At 45.0% G+C, this 23,733-nt stretch overlaps 1 long non-coding RNA gene across 1 annotated transcript; it reads left to right on the plus strand.

Moving 5' to 3' along the window:
- The first annotated feature begins 391 nt into the window (after window positions 1–391).
- On the plus strand, window positions 392–19,493 carry LOC135234644 (uncharacterized). The gene is made up of 2 exons (XR_010324156.1): window positions 392–571; window positions 18,864–19,493. It is a non-coding gene; the product is annotated as an uncharacterized LOC135234644 (long non-coding RNA).
- The last annotated feature ends 4,240 nt before the right edge of the window (window positions 19,494–23,733 follow it).

The raw sequence follows: 23,733 nt of genomic DNA on the forward strand, positions 1-23,733 counted from the left end.
TGGTTCTTGCATCCTTATTATAAGCATAATATTATGTGGTTGTGTATAGTAGATTTAGGAGTGTGCTATAGAGCAGCCTACGCAGTTATATCATTCTTTAGCACTGGCAACCCACACAGCCAGCAATAAACATTATTACTTCAAACTTACTGATTCAGATCTATCCTGGTGCCACACTGGTTTCAATCCCAGGGGTGATGGCGCTGTTGAATGAATTGCATTTTAATCTAAAGCACTTTGGGAATCAAATGAGGTTAGACTGGATTGAATAGCAAGCCATTACATACATTACGAAATGACAACGTATTATAATGCATCTTGCATGGTCTCCCCCCAAGGCTATAGGTGTCTAGCACCATCCTTAGCTGACTTGTGCTTTCCGTAGGTACAGTAAGTCCACGAGAAGCTCTCGGTATCTATAACAACCTCACCAAAATTGCTTTTGACTCTCTCAACAACCCTCACCTGATCCCAAGTGTGGGTCTTCCCTGTCCCAGCAAATGCCTGAAAGACCAACCCCTCCACACCCGCACCCCCATGTTCGAAGCCAAAAGCCAACAGTGCAATTAAAGTAAGTGCTTAATAAATTTTTTTTTTTTAAAACAGCAGCGTGAGGGAGACAGTTAAGTCTAATTAAAACAGGACTCATTAAAACGGAGTGTGGCGGTCTAGAGGAGAGCTCAGACATCGGGCAGAGAGCGAGGGAGGAGGCTCAGTTACGCAGAGGAGAAGCTGCGGTCAGACCGGACGTTTCCAGGTTCGCGATCCCAAACCTCAGGATCCCTGTAACGTACAGCTGGGAAACGAAGCCTGGGATTCGATCAGCGTTCGTCCTTAGCTTTGGCTCCCTCTTGACTAGGATCGTTTATGTTCAGCGATCACTGCTATTAACGCATTAAACTTTGGTTGCATTGAAAAAAGTGACGCTTATGAGCTAAAGACAGGCGTTGATTGAATCCCGACCAAAGGCTTCGTCAGATTACAGCCTCACGTATACATCTATAACAACTTTTACCTCATTATGAATTCAATCATTTAAGTATGTGGAATGCTTTATGAAGGACTGCGAACAAAAACGAAGGACTGAAAACGGATGCAATGCAGGATGCATTCATTGTACATGCCAATAAAAAATGTACATTTGTCCCAAACTTTATGGCGGTCACCATATATGTGTGTGTGTGTGTGTGTGTACAGTGAGCTGCTCTTTTAAAACTAATACTCCTGTCTTTCACAGAGCAAAAATATGATCCACAATTTGACCACAACTGTTGTGTTTGTTGTGATTTTAAAAAAAATCTAAGAACATAAGAAGATTAACGGTGCAATTCATTGAAGTCTCCATCGCCCTTACTGATACATACAGTAAAAAAACAAATAAACAAAAAAAAACACAAAAACAAAAAATAAAATAAAACACTTTCTCACAGGCCGATTAGTGAAGTTCTATTTCAACTAGTGGTCGTCATCCACTTTCTATAAAACTCCTGTGGGGGAGTGACAAAATGGCTGCCGACCACATTGCGCCGATGACCGTGATGCAAAGATAGAAAAGTGATAGGGAGCACAGAAAGTGTCTGTTCATGAACAGCTGGACACCATACATAGGTGACTTCCAAGGCTGGTTTCAGTGTATTTTATTAAAAAAAAGTTTTCTTACTCCAGATATAGACTTATTTCTGCTTCTTGGGGAGTCTGTTTCATCCCCCAAAAAAAGTCTCACACAAAGGACTTGGCTCACCACGGTCATGATCCTTGATCTCTTATCGAGAGAGTAGAGGTGTCTAAGGAAGGCTGACCAGCCGGTCCACCAGCCGGGTGCTTCTAAAGTAGCATATCATTGTATCATATATCGGACGACAAAATGTCACTGCTGCTGCATGTCCAAAATCAGAATAAAGGCTTCCTTCAAAATATTGCAAATGTCACCATCAGCTTTAGAGGTTTTGAAGGACAGCGAAGAAATATTGTTATTAAATGTACAAAAATGCGCTCCGTGCCCCCCCCACCTGTCTTTCTCCATTGTGCTGCCTACATGTGCTGGGTAAGATAACCATTTGGAGGAACTACCACAAACAAAATCTAAAAAAGAAAAAGAAAATAAAAATCTAAGAAAAAATCTTTGACCTTTACTTTTGAGAGCTGCATGTGCTTTTCCTTTCCCTCTTACATCTTTCCCCCTCTCTCTGTCTGTTTGTATCTCTCTCTCTTTCTCCCTTCTCTTGGGCTTTGAACCATATTATCTGACGAGACCATGAAATTTACTTCAGGAAAGTGCAATGAGTATATTAGATGCATTCTGGGGAAAAAAATAGAAAAGAGAGAAACCAGAAAGTGAGGCAGATATAGAAAAGACTTAGAAAAGGATCCCTGATATGTAAGAATAAAATAAAATAAAGACCTAATTTTTTACGGAAATATTATCAGGAAGGAAAAGTACACATTTTGAATGTTCATCATCTTCTTTCATTTTGAGCCGCTCTCTGGGTTGATGGCAAAGAAGCACCTGTAAACAGAATGGCAAGATAAAAGGTTTCAGTTTCATAGACATTTCTGGCATTGTTTCTACAGGGTACGTGCAATAATGCCTCTTTCATTCAAGTATTGAATTACAACAAAGAAAATTACTGAAAGCCAAGCGAGATTGATGCCACATTTATTTCACCACACAACAACACAACCTGATGAATATGCCTCATCAGAAGCATTGCAGTTGTAAAACGCTCAATTAAACTGACAAGTTGGCTAATAATTTCAGTATAAAATAACATTAAATCACACGATGCCCGCTTCCCAAATTGTTCTGTTAGCGCTTTGGTATTGGATATCGGTTGCTTACAAAGTTAACTCGTAAGCAACCTTATTTAAAAATAAACTGAAAAATTACTTAGACCCAAAAGTTCACTCATTCACGCGTCCATTCATTGATTTCATGACTTTAGATAGCTACAGTATGCTAACGTGAACAGTTACCTCCACAATCCGACGCGTCACACTCCAGCTACAAAGCGTCACAAATGAAAACAAAACCATCATTTTTAAAGCCAAGATTTAATATACATAAAAATCTATCTATCTATCTATCTAATCTTTTTTTCAGAATTTTAAAAACGCAGTTATTTTAAGCCCAAATATTTAGGAGGATATAGCATTTACAACGTTGGAGTAACTTTATAAAGTCCCCAAAGTGCAATGGCGTCGCTCTGGCCTATCTAGTTCTTGCTCGCTGTCTCTCTACAGGTGTGTGTGTGTATGTGTCTAATTAAGAATCTTGGTGCTGACTTTTGAGCGAATCGCATCGAAGAAACAGATCCGAATCCGAATAATATTGGCCAAATTCGGGAGGAGAAAACATTTGGGGAGAGCGCATTATTTGAGTGTTGCCCAATATGGCATTTGTATTTGGCATCATCCCTAATAGACAGAGGAAGACTCTGGAGGCGAAGAACTTTTCTACTAACTGTAATATGTATTGTGGGGGCGTGCAGGTGTAGGGGCTGGGGGTCAAACGTGTCCTCTCTTGTGTCAGACTCACTCCTATGCCTGTGCACACCAGTGTCCATCGATCCTGGTGCACGGCATTGTTTTGTCTCAAATTTCCAAGGGAATGAGTTTGTGTGCCCCGAGGAGCCTGTGCAATCACTTCCCTCATGCAGTTTGTGTTCACTAAGCCACAAGATAAAGATGTAGGCTATACTCTGTTCCAATTCATTAATAGGACGTGTCATTTTTAAACAGATGTGCTGGAGGTCTGAAACTGGAGGTGTTTTCTTTATCTGCTGATATTCACTCAAGTTCATTTCTGATTGGTCGCCCACTGAACAGTCACACCGCTGTTGCTTGTGCAAGAAACATCGTCTCCAAATGACCAATAGCAAATCTGAACCTGAAACTGTAACACTTTACAATAAGGACACATGCATTTGCATTAACCAATGACATTTCTAAACTACTACCTACTGAAAATTTAATCTGTACAGCTTTGTTAATGTATTTGCACATCACTAATTCATGTTAACAACTACATTTTTAGTACCAGTTCATATTGGGATGAAAAAAACCAGTTGATGTATTGTTAATGATGAACTAATTTTAAGTTTATCCTATGTTTTGATAAGGTATAAATAATCATGTAACTACTGTAATACATAAATTAATGTATTTAACTACTAACTAGATTTCATGCTTAGTTAATGTATTTCTATATAATTAATTAATGTTAACAACTACATTAGTTAATGCCAATTCATTTGACCTTATTGTAAAGTGTTACCTCTGAAACCTTCTTTAAATGTGTCCAGAACATTCGGCAAATATGAGACCCAGCAGGTGGAATGCTAGCAAGCCCTGATTGGTTTAGGGCTGCCAACGCTGTCACCTGACACCCTCTTTGTAACCAGCTCTCACTTTAACTGAAATTGGTGTCAGGTGCTGTGTGGAGGTAACACTTTGAAGCATATAGGACAGCAGTGTAGTATAAAGGATAGGGAACTGGGTTTGTAGCTGGGTTGCAGGTCCATTTCCCAGGTAGCCCAGTTAGACACTGCTATCAATCCCTTGAATAAAGGGCTCAACCTAAATTCTGGGCTTCATATTGCATTACATCACTGGAATGTCGTAGGTGTTCTTATACCGAGAAACATTTTTACAAAGTATCCATTTATACTATTTTGTAGAAAAAAAAAAGAAGTTTCTCAGGATAAGAACATCTGTTAAGTGCCACTAACGTAATTCAAAATGAAGGCGGCAAATTCATACTTGTTCGTTCATAATCGTTCTCTGTCGGTTATTAGAGAGTTCAATGCGTCCTCTGTCTGTCAGTCCCCAAAAAGTGGATCTCCGATATACGACCGCAGTCCTTTGTCATACTAAGTGCTCTAAAACAATGCGCCGATAAGCTCCTTCCCCAAACCGTAAGCCTTTCCTTTCTGAGTGTGAGTCCCACCGCTAACGCTGTCACCTGACGCCGTCTTCGTCTACAGGCCTCACATGAGATGAAATAGCTGTCGGGGACCATGCAGAGTTGACACTTTGATAAAGGTGGTTTATTACTGTAAGTATCACGCCGAAGCAGACAGGCTTCCGCGTGGCGTCAGCGTTCTTGTCACTTTTAAAGAAGCGTCGGATTAACGGATGTTAAGCTTTCGGAGTGAGACTCCTCATGCGTTAAGCCCTGAACTGTTTTTGTGTGTGTGTGTGTGTGTGTGTGTGTGTGTGTGTGTGTGATATATGCATTTAGAAATGGTTGAAACCTGTTTGCTAGCATTGCTCTTCCCTGCTTATGAAACTAATAAAATAAAGTGGTTGTCAGCACTGAGGTGTGTAGTTCAAGTAGAGTGCCACCATTTGTTTTTCAAAGTGTGCGACCTGTTGTTTTGTTTACCATTTTTCAACCTCGAATGTCCATACAGTTTTTAGTTTACTTTTATATAACCAGGTTGATCTACAACCCGATTCTCATTTCTGCGTTACCAAAGTGGGTTGGGATTGCAAGGGAATGTACAGCCAATCAGATGTAGTGGGTGAGTAAGTGTCCAGATGCTGGTTTTTGTGGGAATTTGACTGGGAGACCAGGGTTAAACCCTTACCTGTGATTGTGTGATGATCCTTGTGATCTTTAAATACAGTGTGTCAGGACTTTGGTTTAATATCTCATCATATGGATGGAATGTTCTAGAATACATCATCGTGCCCTTGATACTGTGCTGGGGGATTCTATTTTCTTTTTGATGCTTTGATAGGTGCCCCCTATTGGCCCACTGACACATCTTCCAGCTTTGCCTAGGAGGTCTGCCATTCAAGCACTACCCAATCCCACACCTGATTAGAGTCAGTACTACCCAATCCCATACCTGTTTAGAGTCAGTACTACCCAATCCCACACCTGATTAGAGTCAGTACTACCCAATCCCATACCTGTTTAGAGTCAGTACTAACCAATCCCATACCTGTTTAGAGTCAGTACTAACCAATCCCATACCTGTTTAGAGACGGTCCTAACCAATGCCACACATGCTTAGTTTCAGTACTAACCAATCCCATACCTACTTAGCTTCAGTATTAATTAATCCAACATATGCTTAGCTTCAGTACTAACCAATTCCAATCCTGCTAAGCATCAGCATTAACCAAACCCAGCCCTGTTTAGCTTCAGTACTACAGAAGCCCAGCCCAACTTAGTTTCAGTACTAACGAAGCCCAGCCCTGATTAGCTTCAGCAATAAACAAATCCAGACCTGCTTACATTCAGCAGTTGGTTATGAGAATGATACAGGGTGGCATGCCTGCTTAGCTTCAGGAGTTTGACATTAGCAGGGTACAGAGCGGTATGGCTGCTTAGCTTCAGCAGTTTGACATAAGGAGGGTACAGCTTCAGGAGTCATGAGAATGGTACAGGGCAGAATGAGTGCTTAGCTTCAGAAGTTTGGCTGCTACTTTGCTGTTGCCTTGGTATAGCCGAGTATTAATTATAAGAAACAAATTAAAAGTTTGTTCACCTTTTCAGAAGTTGCTAGCCCATGTGTTTACATACAATTAATCCCTGATTGTCTGGTTTCAGTGCCACAATGAAAACATTTCAAATAATCAAAAACAATAATTTAATGACTGATAAAATATTTTTTTTCCCCTTAATAAAACATCTTACCATTTTCTTTATTTATTTTCTAAGCATAGAGTGCTCTGTTTCTACAAAGACGAGATGAGGTTGCCATAGAAACCAATTTGATTAGCAGTCTTGCAAATGTGTGCTTTTTAAAGACCATCAAACACATTTTCACCCAAAAGCTTTCTTTGTGGAAAGCAGAGATGATAAAAGACACATTACAGCGCGATGTATCTGAAAAGGCTTTTAGAGTAGCCAGTCTTTGTCCACGACCTTGTCAGAGCGCGCTTCTTTCTCTCACTTTGTTTGTTACTAGTAATTTTGGAAGGTTTGTGTCCAAAGGGAGCCATGGGAAAACATAACACGATTCTTACAATGAACTGCATCGTCAAAACACTTATTTATTACATTTATAAGCACTGGATCAGAGTGACATAGTGGAAACATAAGGCATTCATGCTGCGTGATGAGTATACACAATGTGAAAATTTATAATCACAAATTTCAATTATCATCATATGCCCCCAAGTATGAGGAACGAGGGACAACATTGCTCGTAACATTCACAAAACTGTCACAGGTGAGGTATTAAAATATGTTAGTTTTCTGACAGCAGTTTAACTGTTTACGTCGGCACTTTCACAAAGTCATCAATAGTTAAAACATCTCACTTATTCAATATGTAAAATATGTTTATTTGAATTAATTTGGTAAGATATCAATTACCAATTAATTAACAAAATTTGCTGATAGGAAGAGCAATCTGTTGGATCAACCTTTATCAAAATGTACAACTCACAACCAGATGAAAATTAAGATATAATAATAATTAACAAATATTCATGTCTAATCTAAAGACAAGGTTCAACTGCTTTAAAACAATTAACAAAGGTAACAGACATGGACAGTGGCAAATTAAATGAACCAAACCACAGCTTGTTTGTCCCCAAGTAATCCAAAATACAAAAACCAAAAGACAGTAGAATATTCCAAATGAGCAGAGGTGAAATGTAGAACGCCAGACATAGATGCAGGGCTTAGATGCCAACTTTCAACAAACTGTTACAAACTTCTTAAGTTGCCCAAGCTTGACTGCTAACTAAAAGAAAGCTGCATATTTTATCTTGTGAAAGAGAGGAGGGGAGATGGGGAATGGAATGGACACCCCCTCTGACACACACACACACACACACACACACACACAAACAGACCCACACTCACATGCAGACACACACATTCACATCTTCACTGGCCACCCTGCTCTGTTTTCTCTCCAGGCAATTCTTGAAGCTTCCTATGGCTGAGAACGGCCAATTCGTGAATTGAATGTCTGACAAAACGTATTCTCAATATTTATGTCTGTTCTTTAAGGAATAACTTGGTAATCGCCCCTTTGAATGGTTTTCAAGGCACATAAGACATACATATATAGTCTTTCATTTGCAGTATGAAAATGTATCATATGCTACACTTACATTTAGCAGACATAGACTGCCATAGGGTCTGTTGTCTCTCGTATCGTAAATTACACTACCAGAACACACCAAATCAAAATGTATGACCATTTATGACTCGCATCATGGAGTAGTAGAGTCTTTATACCACTCTATGATGGTTGTTTTGGCCCTCAGGGTTACTTATTTGTAAAAAATAAATGAATAAATAAATAAATAAATAAATGATCACAGAAATGAAACATTGAAAACTGTCATTTGTTTTCCCCATCAAGCAGAAAACAATTTTTTTCTCTGAAGTGAAAAACTGTCATTCGGACACTTTGTCGGGGGATTTTTTTAGTCTATTAATAGGCATTAATGGCATATGCGACAAAAGGTGTAATTTAGCGAGGGGGCGGAGTTCGGGGAGGTGGGGGTTCAGACGGGCGCGCTTCACAGCGCTCTCGAATACGGGGCTCCGGAGTCATCATCGCCGCCTTCGCGATCGTTATCACGTTTCTTATCGCCGCTGTTTTCCCCCGCTGTGTAGTCACCGTCCTCCTCGTTGGCGGTTAGTTACGGCGCGAGGCCGACTCGCCGCGTTTCCGTGGCCCCCGTCGCCGGGCCCTCCGAGACGACGCGTCGGCCCCGGGGCCGAGGAGCGCGTCGGCTGCCCACAGGCCGCGCGCGTGTCGCGCTAATGGCTGCACTCCCGCCGCCGTGCGCAATTAGCCGCTGTAAGTGACGCCTGTCTGACACATCGATGCCTCGGAGGGCGCTAACGCTAACGTAATTGCGACGCGAGAGGGGGCGAAGGGGGGAGGGGGACTGTGTAATTATGACAGACCAGAAAGAAAAACGAGTTGGCGTGAGAGAGAGAGAGAGAGAGAGAAAGAGACGGAAACAATTAGAACACCATTACTTGAACATGAACGCAAGTTACTGAATGCCCTCCCTCCTCACCCACCCCCTCCAAATTGATCTCATCGGCAGGTTGGATTACGTATGGGCTTGTTTCCGAAGGCAACTTTCCGCTGTTGAGCCTGCCCCCTTCTTGTTCTGTGGTCTCCCACAGGAAATGGCAAAAGAAAAAAGTTCTCATTCCTATTTAGCCCTTTCACACAGGTGCCACCTCCTGGAGCTTTGCTCCACTCTGGGAATGTAGTTTCCTCTTTTAAGGCTGCTGTAAAGGGGAGTGTCTGTGTGCGTGTGCGTGTGTAGGGGGCGTGGATTTTGGGGGGTTTACACGACGCTCACTCCTCTTTAATTCCCTCCCCCCGGCTAGGCGGGGGTCTGTGTGAAACGGCTGAGCGTTGAGAGGCAGTGGCACAGCTAATAAGGCCCGGGGGGGACTGCTGCTGAACCGGGGGGGTCCGTTGAACGGCCAGCTCGTGGAAAGCGGACGCAGCTTTACGTGGAAACGGGATCAAATTCCGCAGCGCAAGTCCGGGCGACGCGGTGGAAGGTGGCGAAGCCGAGGATGAACCTCTGCGGGACTGCGGTTCTCCCGACTCTGTCGCTCTTCTCCGTGTCTTTGTCCTTTTTTTGGGGAATCTTGCAGCCTTTCTTCCAGTACTGTTGGTTTGAGCTGGGCAAGGGGGTCTCGTGGCTGTTGGCACAGGTCAAACCTAACTGTGCTTTTTCGCAGTATGGTGGTCAGCTCGATGCCTGGCTCTTGCTTCAGGACAGTCTCCTGCTACAGGACACAATCTCCTGCTTCAGGACACAGTCTCTTGCTTCAGGGCACAGTCTCTTGCTTCAGGACACAGTCTCCAAGGACAGAGTCTCCTGCTTCAGGACAGTGTCCCACAATTTGCGACAGCATACCCCCAAAAGTCAGGACTGTTCCCCTCCATCTCTCCCCCTTCTCCCACACACTGCTGTCACAGGAAGGGGTGATGAAAGAAGGAAGGCAGTGGAGGAGAAGTGGAAGAGTATTTAACAGGGAACTATTTGTGGGGCTCACCCAGAATACAGGGTATCTGTCACTGGGGTAGCGCTGGGGGGGGCTGACAGCAGAGGGGGTGTTTTTGGGCAGCCGTTTTCGTGGCGGAAGGGCGGCAGGGGAGAGGGATAATCCCACGGGGGAACGGGGGATGATCCCGCGGGGATGGGGGATGATCCCGGGGGAACGGGATTGCTCCTCCTCGTTTCGAGCGTGTCGATCTGAGGGCCGTTTGATCCCGGGCGTCCGCGGCGGGCGCTGGCGGGCCCGCGTTTGTCTTTTGATATCTTATCTGTCCCCTCGCAGCCCCGAGGTCTCCGGGAGACGCTCGCACGCGGAGTACGCGCGCGTCTCAGGGAGAGGAGATAAAAGCGGCTTCTCCCCTTTCTTTTTTCCTCTTCTTCTCTTTGAACCGGCGCGTTTTGAAGACGAAGGCGCTCGCAGCCGAAACGGCGCTATTCCAGTCCTCTCGTATCGACGCGTCACTCTGAACGTATTCGTCACAGAATTTTTATTTTTATTTTTTTTAAAGGAAACCCTTTATCAGTCGTGTTTTTAAGTCAATCTAATTCTCTTCTCACGATTTGCATGTCTAATCTCGCCCGGTCTCCCCTCATAAAACCTTCCGGTAAAATGTGCTTTCACACTAGGTATGCATCTGGTTGATATGCTAACGTGACAGCATGTGTGACTGGCATTAATCTGAGGCACATTTGCCTGCTTTTGATGATCACAAATAGAAACGGGTTACAAATTGTGTTATAACAGGCTTATTACATGGGTGTCAGAATGTCGCATTTACACATGAAATTCTCACTCACCCAACCACACAAAAATAGGCTGACACATTCATACAGGAAACGCAAACACAGAATCATGTACACAAACACGATTTAATACCTTAGGGGGTGTCAGGGATGTCTAATACCCTTGTGATTACACACACACACATACACAACCACACACATGCACACACACACATGCACACACATACACGCATATGCACACACGCGCGCACACACACGCGTGCACACACATTCAATTCAATTCAATTTTATTTGTATGGAGTTTTTTTGCAGAGAACTGTCACAAAGACACTTCACAGAGTAGCAAGGAAAGAGACACAGCAAAAAGAGCAAACAGAGAAAACACCAGTCCTAAACCCCCAAATAGCAAGCACATGAGGTAAAACAACCTCCCATTGGGGAGAAAAAACCCTCAAACGGTGGCGAGAAAAAAATTCCCAATGGGAAAAAACCTGTAGAGGAACTCGGCTATAGAAGGGGAGCCCATCCTTCATTGCCCAAACTGGTGTAAAGCAGTGGCAGAATGGAATGTAGCAGAAATGCTATAAGGGATCTATCACAGCAAATAAAATGGGTTAAGCCGGTTGCTAGTTGAGGTGATAGCCAACAGGAACAATATTAGGCTAAAGTGTATAGTTCAGTATAATGAAATTTAGAGGAGCCAGAAGCTCCAGGCTGCATTGAGGCATGGGCGGGGGGGGGGGGGACAGGGCTGCAGCGGTCCATGACCACGGAGCGAGGGACGGGGCTGGAGCGATCCCGTGGACTCAGGCTGAGGAAACCAGCTGCAGCATAAACACATATACAGTACACTCTGGCTTCATTAAACGGTTCCTCTAACACAGCGCATGAAGTCCATCCCCAGAGCTCCATGCACTGGAGAGCCACCTAGTGTCCGGTAACCACGCTAACGATTGTGGGCGGAGTCACTGCCCCTCAGCGGCGTGGCACTGCTGAGCATCTGTACCGATTCTCTCCTTTCTAACACTGCCACAGTGCTTCACTGCATCTGGATGGTCTCTCTATCTCAATGTATCCATTGTGCTTTTACATTCTAGGATTCAGCCCTCATGAATTTATGGAACAATGGTTAGAGTAACACGTAAAAACCGGTTAATAACGTTCTCATGATGACATCGCAAGGGTGTCTAAACGGGAAAGGAAATTGCAGCAAAACTGTGAACATGTTGTCATAGCAACAGTCAACAAATCCAAAATTCAGATTCTAATTACTACTGATGTGCCTTGCTGACAGGTGCTTCTGTGGAGATGTTTCCAAAACCTATTATTATAAGTGACCCGTCTGTGGCCCAACTGCGAGACTACCATTTTGCTGAACATTTAGTTAGTCTCTATTAACCCTTGCTAGCTTTCCATATAGCCTGAAGTAATGCCGTGCTTGATAACCCGACGTCTGCTATCTGCAGAATAAAGTACAATTAACTATATTTACAAAAAAAGTGTCACCTATCGTTTTTGTATTATTGATATTTTAACTTTTCAGAAGTTAGAAACAGTGACATAAATTCCTTACTCTACTGAAAGGACCTGTAGTTTGTTAATGAGAAAAGAATGTTACACGCTCACACCTTTGTCAAAATGAGGATAATACAGAGGTTGTTTTTAGGGTTTCCAGGGGGATGCAGCTGCACTGACCACTGCGCTTAATGCATTAAAGACCTTTAATGGAGTAATTAGGCTGCCACTCGGACCGCAACGTCACAATATTCATTTCAAAAACCAAAACTGCTGCAAAAATGTATGATTTAATTTCATCTTCACCTGGCTATGGCCAGCAAAGAATAAAAAAATAAAATAAAATCAGTTAGTGTGACTTGATTGGTCCATTTTCTCACTAAAGGAACATTACTGTATTTTGAATTACAGTGTAGGATGATCGCGGTAATATTTGATCAGCCATAAATAATTCACACAAAACCTATTGTCATTCTATAAATAATGGTATATACAGCACAAATGGCAAAGTATCGTACTATAATATTGCCGTTAAAATGATTAAAATTCTTAGCAGTGTACAGAATGGCTAAGGCATAACTTTCTAACGCGGTTTCCAAAGCGATTCCTCCAAGTGGAAGTTGCCAGTTACAGTGCCCGAGGGCGTGCCATTTAATGCATTTAACTGATGCCTGGGGTTTGCAAAGAGAAAAGAATAACTGAAACAAAACCTAAGGTTATTAACCACTTTACATACTCATAAAATGGTGTTTTCTCTCCAGAACAGTTGAAAGTCATTTTGGTTTTGTTTTTATTCCATGAAAAATTTTGTTTGTTTTTCTTTTACTGTTTTTGTTCCCAGAAACAATCACAATCCATGGTTTTATCGGGTTTTAATTGTTGTATAGCGATGATGTTGATTTCGACATGTTTTAAAAACTTACTTCAGGCCTGCTGGACTGGCAGTGGTATTGCGTGTAGATGGACACCATGCTCGGGTACCAAATCCAGACCATACTGAGGCTGAGTCTCTGCATCTAATTTCAGTAAATGTTTTTTTTTGGACCGAAACAGACGGCAATAATTATACACGGTAAACACTCAGTGTTAAATCAACTCTGAGAGAGTACATTATACTCTGAGAGCATAAATTTTGCTTGGAGAGGGTACATTTACTCTAATAGAGTACATTTTACCTTGCTAGAATATATTTTACTCTGAGAGAGTACTTTTATAGATCCCTCTTTATGGACTCAATGCCAAGTTGAGTCTCAAACATTATTCGGGCCCTGATTCTGTATACCAGTGTTGTGTGTGTTGTGCGTGTGGCGAAGTTTGTTCATGAAAGGGAGAATGCGTGTCAGTCTCAGGCCAAGATCAATGCATAGAACAGAAAAGACATAAACACCCGCTTGATGCTCCACAAAACAAATAGTAGTGTTTATTTTACCATGTGAATGGTTAATGTTTCAATCACATCGGTCACATCGGTCTGGTGGGAGGCAGACACTATAAACTTTCCCTTAACCTGCTAATTTGTCTCAGCATGTTTTCATTTTCCTTGATTAACCAGACATCGATTAATTCACAAACTACTCATCAGATACAACCTCAATTCGATTATTAGGCAAGTCATAAAATGTTCTTTATTTGCATCGCAAAATTGTGAACATTCTAATCAACAGTATTTAAAATGGTAGATTTTATTGTATGCTCCAGCCTGTTTCCTCATGATGTGAAGAAAGAAGCTGCGTTTTTACCAGTCAATGAATTATTCTGGTCAATGTGATAAGCATTACCTGTACAATAAACACTTGTCATCAAGTTCAGTCACGCGCTAAACCGCAAATAACACGTTGTGGTACACTAGATGTTAAACACAAGCGGGGAAATATTATAGGTTTGTTTTTGATTCTTTCCCATTTGGTGACCTATAGTTTTATTTACGCTGCCAGGCACAGCCGTGGTTTTGAAACCACTATAGAGGATTCAACACGTTTGAACTGTGCTCTAAATAAAGATTGAGAAAATGTATCTATTGTGCTGGCTTGTTTGGAATAGTGCTGTTTATGCATTGAAGCAGTTTCTTGCTAAAATTGATTTGTGCTAAGAAGAGAAACTTTTGGTTGTAGGCTATTGGTCCGTATATGTCTATTTTGCTTGAATATGAGAATAAACAATTTGCGAGCTCAACTGTACAACATACAACTGTATCATACAGCGGTACAAACTATTTTGAGTGTGTGGGAGCAGGTGGGGGTGAGGTGGGTGTGGGGAGGGGCACAGTTATGAGAAAAGATAAAATGAGTCTTAATGCAGCTGTAATTTCATAGAACACTTTTGAATGTGGCTTTAATTACAGTTATTACAAGTACAGTGCTGTTTTCGGGTCATTCCTTCAGAAACACAGGCTGAGAGGAGGAGGGCTTCTGGGTGATCACAGCCAGGCATGAACAAAAGGAGAGAGAAGGAGGAGACAAACAAATCTGAGTAGCTCTCGAGCGCATCTGCTCTTACCGAGAGGTCAGGTGTGCAGTTGACTTCAGCCACCGGTGACCGTTAAAAACCAGTCCGGGTACAGATGTGTGTCTGTATAATCCGCGACTCAGCATCGAGCCTGGTGCTGCAGAGAGTATGGGATGGCACCATTCACACAGGCCTGTGTCCAGAGATAATAATAATAATAATAATAATAGTAATAATAATAGTAATAATAACCATAATAATAATAGCAGCCACAAGTAGCAATCTATAGCGCATTGGAAGGTCCTCTCACTCAGGCAGCGAATGTAATCCAAATACCCTCCACACCAACTCTGGTGTGTATTGGATGTGATTTTCCCTTCAAATGAGCAATTTCCCTGTACTAAACTCTCCATGCAATGCTCTGCCGACCCAAACCCAGCATGAATTCACTCAGTCCCTGTCCAGGTGTGCGTGTGTGTGCGCGGGGTGGGGTGGGTGGGGTGCAGGGTGAAAGATATCTTTTAGAAGCTATCTTTTGGAGGCCAGAGCAGAGCAGGCGGAACATCTCAGCAAGATGACGGCCCAGAGTACAGTGCTGTCCTGTGGACGTCTTTGTATTTTTCTCCACGGTGTCAGATCTGTACTGTGGGTGTACCTTTATGCAACCTGTGCGTACTCTCCCCATTGCATGATGGGAACAGCGCAATAACAGACCCTGAGAATTGAAACAGGTTTTTTTTTTTGTGAAATGTGCAGAGGTGTGCCTGTGAGTGATGCTATTGTGTTCGCACTTATTCACAAAGACACAGTCATTCATTAAATTCGACCTTAACCTCGATTTACAAAAACAAACGCGGGTTGCTTTTGTCTTCGACTCCAGACCAGCGTTTGGTTCTCGGCAGCTGCGAGAGCGACGTTGTCAGATTTGAGTCACACGAAGGAGCCGGAGAGGGCCCTGTTACGCACAGGCGCCCGGCTTCTCGGCAGCACAGCTCGCCGTCTCCGATGTCAAACACGTTCGCGTTTATCGAAATATTCGGTTTTTTTTTCCCGCCGCCTCTTGACCTTTCTCAGGACGTCCGGCTCGATTGCCGGTTAAACGACCCGGGGGGGAACGATGTCTTAGTTCCCCCTCCGCTTTTCGCCGCTTCCCCGCGGGACGCGCTAAGCGCCGCGCGACGAGCGGCTTCGCGAGCGTCGCCGCGCAGAAGCGAGGCTCGATCGACGGACGCGGCGACCGCGGGGCTCGGCGAGCCAACTCCGCGACGAAGAGACTCGGCGCCTGAAAGCGGACTCTCGGCGAGAGAGAACGCTCGCTCGCCCACCCGCCCGCCCGAGCTCTTCTCGGTCGAGGGAAGACGTCGCAGCGACGTGACCGGCATTTCAAAGTAAATAAATAAATAAATAAAAATGGACAGATAAATAAATTAATAAATGAATCGGGGGTCAAAAAGAAAATCGCATTTACACGGCACTACAGCTGCGCACGTCTGTCTCTTTGGCACCTCTGACATATATTTAGGTCCGAGCCCCCCTTCCGTGAATCGATATCCGCGTTGATATTCATTGCGGATATGAAAATATCAGTTACCGGGACTAATTAGGGTGACCTTTCAGCGGACGTCCTCTGGCTGTCGGAGCCGGCGCTTCGGGAGTTTGCCGCTCGATCGGATCGCCTCCGTGACGGGTCCGCGTTACGGCAGGGAGAATCGCGGCACTCCGACGGCGGGGCGAAGCAGGACAACAATTAACGGCTTTATCGGAAGATTGACGCTCATCGCCGCGGCCCCTAAGGGCCCGAGCGGATCTTTATTTTGTGGAAGAGCGCCTGTCTGCTTCCACACGCGGCGAGGGGGAGGGACAGACTGCGAGCTGAGCTAAGCGGACTGAGCGGTGAAATAAAACCCGAATCTTTAACCGAGAGATGCTGACTGTGACAGTTCTCTGCGTCTAACAAGGCCTGTGCAGAGTGGCGTAATGTGCAGCTCTTTTCCAAATTCAAATTGCTTAATTGGCATAACAAGCAGTATATTTACCGACATTATGCTCTCTTCTTCATTCATTTGCTCTCTCTCTCTCTCTCTCGATCTGCTTCTCTTAATTCCAAATTCAAATTGCTTAACTGGCATGACAAGAGATATATTTGTAGACATTTCTCTCTTTCTTTCTCCATCTGTCTCTCAAATTCTAATTCAATTGTTTAACTGGCGTGACAAGAGATGCATTTATGGACAACACATAACCATAAAATAAGAATAACAAGCAATGACTCTATCCTTGTCTCTTTCCCTCTCGCTTTTCTGCTCTTCTCTCTTCACTCCTCCCTCCTTTCCCCTCCCTCCTCTCTTTTTCTGTCCCTCGGTCTCTCGTTCTGTCCCTCCTCCGGTCTGTCTGTTCTTTTTTTCCCTCCACGCTATTGCAGGCTGCGTTGCACAGGCTAACAAGTGGCATTTTCCAATTAGCGTCCTCCAATTATCTCCCGATTCCTGGCGCCGCGTACAACATCAAGTTGCACAATGGTGTCTATTTAATCACTGGTGTATGTGTGTGCGTGCGTGCATGTTTTATACAAGGGAAGTGTAAAACCAGCTGGAACCGAGGGTGTCGTTATTAAAAATAATATATCCTCTATACTGTGGGCTGACCCCCCCCCCCCCCCCAATCCTTTTCTGACGCAGAGCTCAATTGATCAGGCAATTATTTTTTAATTAATTTAGGAAATATCAAATTAAGGCGCAATAAACTTAAAGCTGTTTATTCATTCTTCCAGTTGCAAGAATTCATTTAATTCTCTTTATGCTGCTTTAATTGTTCCTCCGAGCCCCTAAAAGCTGCCTGGAGAAGCCAAAATCGTGAAACGGCTTCCCACAATCGCGAAACGGCTTCCCAGTCCCCGCGCGCTGCTTAAATTTAATGTCACGTTCACGTCGTCTGAGGGATTATTTCATTTCTGAGTAATTATCAATTTTGCAGTGGGATCCACGCCCATTCACGTTGCTGTGCTGGGCTGTAGTAGATCATACGTTGCGTGTGTATCTCTAGAGTAGTACCGGTCCGCCGCGTTTACCGGTACAAAGGCGCCACCCTCCCCCCCCCGCACGCGTCCGCCATTACCGCTGCGGACGCGAGGACTCCGCCAGGCAACGCCGCGCGACGGGTTGGGCGTCCAATCGGACCTCGCCGCCGTCATCCTGCCGATCGTTCCGCTGGAGCTCACCGCCGATCACGTTTCCTCTTCTTCCTCGTCCTCTTTCACTTTCCATCTCTCATTCTTTCCCTCCCTCTCCCACCATCCCTCCCTCCCTCGCAATTTCAATCCAATTCACTGCTGCACCATTGGTGTGCTTCCTCACAATATTACCAAAGCGAATAACAATGACACAAGACAAATAGAATAAAAAAAACTATTCAAACTATACACACAGGCTAGTTTAATAATACACACTGATAATGAGAACTATACTGATCGTGAATATAATGACGATGAATGATAATAGCAAAATAAAAACGACAAACTGCAGACTTAGACTAGCATCACTGTACCTTGCTGACAGTGCCACTTTTCTGTTTCTCTCTTTCCCTCTCGCTCCCTCTTTCCTTTCTCCAATTTGAATTCATTTCAGTTAATTGCCATGACAGGGCATTTGCTGTGCGTAAACAGGACTGATCATAGTTCGATGACTTCACAAACACCGAGGAGGTTGCTGACATTGTTTTTTATTGTTTAATTTTTTATTGTGTTTCCTCCTCTCTCCCTCGCCCCATAAGCAGAATTATAATTATAATTTTGATGATAAACAAGTAGCAAATTACATTATCTCCCTCCTTCTCCATCACTCTTTCCCTCCCCCTCTATACCTCCCTCTCTCTATCTGTTCTATTTCTCTATCCCTTACTCCATACGCAGAATGATAATGAAAATGTTAATGAACAAATAGAAAGGGAAAGAATGATAAACGCAAAATGATAATGGCAAACTGAAGTCTTAAACTAGCTTCACTGTACCTTGCTGACAATGGCACATTTCTAGTTCTCTCTTTCCCTTACTTGCTCTCTTTCTCTTATTTTAATGTTCTCTCGCTCCCTCTCCTGTCCTCCTTCCCCCTGCTAAACCCCCCCCCCCTCCTTTCTTCCTCTCTTTCTCCTCTCAGGTCCACCCAGGCGTGGGCTGTCGAAGTGTTCCTGGCAGAAACGCCGCTTAATTGTCTTCAGCCTCACACACCTAAGCCGCCGCCGCCGCCGCCGCCGCCGCCGAGGGGCCGAGGAGACTGGGTAATGAATCCCGGAGGGCCCGGCGGCGGGCCTCCCGCTTTCAGAAGAGCGGGGAAAAACAGCACGGACCGGCAGAGCTCTGAGTGACAGCTGGAGCACCCCCTCCTCCCTTCCCACCCCCCTCTCCCCCCTCTCCCCCTAACCCACCGGGGGACTCACCCACCTCAGGTAACTCCCCCCCGTGAAGCCTGCAGACTGACTCGCTAATGTAGCGCCGCTGTCAAGCCAGTGGGGGAGGCGTCCTGAGTTCTGTGGTGGGCGGAGCTTTCGCGTGCTGTCAATCACCCGCTCGTATGAAAGGGTCTAATGGCTTCACGTTCCTTCAGAGAAGCAGTGTGAGATCACAAGATCACAAACGCTGAAAAACCGTGGACATCGTAGGCCCGAATCCACGGTTTCTACAGGATCTGGCTGAAATGTCTGTGTAGCAGCGTCCGTTCATCAATTTGACAACTGACAGGACAGTTGGTGTAATTGGACGTAGAAATAAAGATTTCTCAGTCACACAATCGTTCATTTTTCAAACAGAGCTCAGTTGAGTCATTCAATACTACGCGATGAATGCCGAGAACCTCTCCATTATTTTCTCCGTACTATTTTCATGCTTTATTTATCCTTGATTGTCGCATGTGTAAACCCTTTGGCTGCTATTTACTGCCATTTTAACACACGCATTATATTGGTCCGGTTAATTTCACGTAACCAAATATCCAACGCCCCTTTTGAACAGATTTCAGTGGAAGCACAGAAAAAAGAAAAGAAAAAGGAATCGCAGCCAGGCGGGCGACGTGGAGCATTATTGCCGTTTAATCGCGAACGTGTCGTGTATGGTTTTCCTTTGGTGTCATTTATAGCGTTCCGCTCAGCGACGCTACGCGGAAATAAATTGTCACGAACATTTATCAGGACCGTGTGTACCTGTGCTGGTACTCGGGAATGGAAGCAGACGTGCTGCTGTCACATATATTGACTGGAGGAGTATTGCGGCGGAGTAGTCAGGTGGGCGGTCATGATTGGAGCGCCTAACGGAGTAAACACGCTTGCCTAGCCCGGCAGCAGCAGCTCTAATGTAGCATCGGAGCTGCACGTTAACTGCATATTAACGTGCTAGCTACAGTCGGTTGATATGCGAGTGAGAGACACACACGCCGCACGCACGCACACACCCACACACACCACACACACACACGCACACACACACACATAGAACTCATTTGTAGTTAGCAAGTTTTCCAAAACAACCCACTGTGAACCTGCAATACATTGTGTACATGTTCTCATTTCCTCAATTTGAGTTGGAATTTACAGAATTTTTTTTCACACCAGGAATGATTCACAACATGGTCCAAATGAAGGGGCCTGAGTCTAATGTTTTTTGTTTAATCTTTTGAACTTTTTTTTTGGTCCAGATGGCGTGTTCAGACCAGTCAAAATGATATTGATGTTTGAAAAGACCAAACAACGTTGGTGTGAAAGCACCCTAAATGTTCAGAAATCTCAACAAAGTGGCTCCGGCCCCAGATCAGCCCCCTGTGATAAGCAGCTGGATGGGCTTTTTTTTGGTGAGTGGGGGGGGGGGTAAGAAAAAAAAATGCTGCTTTTCCCTATGCTCCAACTGGTTTATTGTTATCTTTGAACTTATCTACCTATAATTTATAAACACTGTGAGCATTGCTCTTGTGTGCTTTTAAGATAATCCTTTAAAAGCAACACCAAAATGCGTTGGATTTCGTGTCTAATAAACCTGGCATTTCTTCCTTTTTTTACACCAGGCATGACTGGAATTTGTCTTTTATCTTGGTGATTCCTCTGAGGATCCTCGGGAAAAGAGAGTTTATCTTCTCCTTCGCTCGTGTCTGATTCCTTTCTCCGTTCCGTTTTGACATCCGTTCCTCTGCTCTGCGCTGTTTGAAGCTTCACCGTCGCGTCTGAGCCAGACTGGGGAGGCGGGAGCTCGAACCCGGGGGGGCCGCCTCGCTCTCCGCTCTTCTCCACCGAGCCTCTACAGCGAGCGGCAAGGGAGGGGGAGCGACGGAGCGCGCCGGCCAATCACCAGCTGACCTCTGAAGGGTGATGTAATCCCTTGGTTCCCGCGCCCTGGCGGATCTGCTTCCGCCGGTAACCGTCGCGGCTAACCGGGTTGGTAACTGTTGCCGGGTGCTCGCCGCGCGAACTCCAGCTCCGCGTCTCGCGGTCGCGCGTTCCCGCCACGGCGTTTCCACGGTTCCCCCCCCCCGTGCCTTCAGGGTGCGCTATCTTCCCCGCGCGCCCCGCGCTTAATTGCGCGCATTTGTCCCCGTAGCTTCCGCGGCGCGCTATCTCAGCCGTTAGCTGTGAGAAACCGTATCTAGCGTCAGGCTAACCTTTATCTCGAGGATGTAGCCGCGCGTAATCGCACGTAATGTGCCTGTAAATGAGCCTCGTGGAATCTTAATGCACATCTGCGAGGCCTCCTGGGCTCTCTGGAGTCACCCGAACGAATCGCGTGCCTGCGCGGAATGGCTCCGGACTATGCTAATCGCTGCCTTTATCCGTTTGATATTTCATTTAATCTGGGTTAAAGGGAATTCTGAGTAATGCGTTTAAAAAATAATAATTTGGAACTCACTTTGACACTTCAGACCTTGGCTATTGTGGCATTGGGATAATGAGCTTAGGTATTCATAATGTTATTAGGGGTTAAAGGTGTCTTTGCTTTGTTAATTGTTTTCCTTTCTTTGTGTGCCTGTGTGTACTTACAGAATGCGTGTGTTTGCATGTGTGTGTCTGTGTTTGTGTGCACACGTGCGAGTGTACTCGCGCGTGTGTGCGGTGTGCATTTCTGTGTGTGTCACATTCAGTCTGCTGGGGAAGTGGATTGGTCTCGGAAATGCTGGCTGGTGGAGAGAGCACGAGTGTACTCTCCACCAGGGTGTGTACTCTGAAGACCAGGAGTCCACATCGAGAGAGCGAGTTTGAGTTTCGTTTGAGAAAGAAACTCAGACTCTCTCGGTGTGTGCTCCCAGACTCGGCCCCAGACTGTGGAGAGAAACACACCTTTAAGCAGCTGGGCTGATTATGTAACGCATCCCATGTGCGTGTGCTCTCTCCGCCAGCCGGGGCTGTCCAGACCAATCCGCTTCTCCGACGGGCTGAATGTAACACCGTGTATGTGTCTTATTTTATGTGTGTACCTGTGCGAGCGTGTGCCTGTGCGCGTTTGTGTTTATACAAGCACATACGTGTGTGTGCATGGACGTATGCGTGTGGATATGTGTATATGCATGTCCAGTGGGAGTTCTCAATTGAACAGTATCGTGCTGTGTTATACAAGTACATTATAGTTGAGTTGTTAGACCTAAGATATCCCTGACATTTAAAAAAAATGTGGGGTCCTTTTTTGCATGTTTATCTGTGGTCTCAATGAAAGAATTACGTGCTTTATCTTGTTTGTGCGAAGTCCACCCGTGTCACAGCGCAACCAGTCCAAGAATCAAGTCATTGTGCCGGCAAGAAACAGCAACTATTCAAGCTATACTAACTTTTGTATTCCTTGTCTGTGTATTTTATTTATTTCCCTTCTTCAAGGCTGTGAAAATGTTGTTTTTCTCCCCCCCACATAAGTGGATGATACATTTAGCAGTCAGTCATGAGCTAACCGTGTCTCTGACCTTTACTTCAACAACTTTTTTTCTCCCGTTTCTTTCTCCCGCGCTGACATTTTTTTCTGTCCAGAAAAAACAAAAAAAAAACAAAAGTTTAAAGGAACTTCAAAGCGTCAGGAGCCAAGGGCGATCAAACGCCAGAGAAAACGGCTCAACAGCGTCGTTCCAGATGAAAGGACCCGATAAATAAAAGGACTGAGCGCGTATGCTAGCCCGCTGTCTGCTAGCGTTGCCCCGTTTGCGGGAAGAGAGCACGATTAAAAAAGCGTAATTAAATAGCCTATCAGTCGCCGCGAAAGCCGTTGTGTCAGCCGACGGTCCGGAATACACATCCTCTTCCCTCGTAATCCCCCCCCCCCGTCTCCTGACTCTGGCTCCCGCGTCACCTCCGATTAGCCCAGACCCGCGCCGTAGCGCGCCGGCGCCCCACGTTCCGCTCGCACTCGTTTAACAAAGGGGAAAACTGGCTTAGTGCGCTACGCCGTCTGGCCGAGCCGTGGGATGAGAAGACACTTTTACATTACATTACATTACAGGCATTTAGCAGACACTCTTATCCAGAGCGACTTACACAACTTTTTTACATAGCACTTTTACATTGTATCCATTTATGCAGCTGGATATATACTGAAGCAATGCAGGTTAAGTACCTTGCTCAAGGGTACAACGGCAGTGTCCTTACCCGGGAATCGAACCGGCGACCTTTCGGTTACAAGCGCAGTTCCTTACCCACTGTGCCACACTTCCCCCTCAACGTCGTTACGTTCCCTCTGTGTCCACGCACCTGCATAATGGCGGAGAGGAGAGGCCCTGCGCGTTAAGATTAATGCCCGGGCCGTGTGGAAGCAATCGCTCACGCGTATGTCAGGGGCTGTGCTTCCCAGTGCACGTTTCAAGCATTCAGAACGTCTGCTATTTGTATGCAGGCACGACATAGCTCGACACGACAGGCGACATGGCTCAGGAGGTAAGACCGATTGTCTGGCAGTCGGAGGGTTGCCGGTTCAAACCCCGCCCTGGGCGTGTCGAAGTGTCCTTGAGCAAGACACCTAACCCCTAACTGCTCTGGCGAATGGGAGGCATCAATTGTAAAGCGCTTTGGATA

Source organism: Anguilla rostrata, chromosome 11 (assembly GCF_018555375.3).
Source record: "Anguilla rostrata isolate EN2019 chromosome 11, ASM1855537v3, whole genome shotgun sequence".
Classification (NCBI taxonomy): Eukaryota; Metazoa; Chordata; class Actinopteri; order Anguilliformes; family Anguillidae; genus Anguilla; species Anguilla rostrata.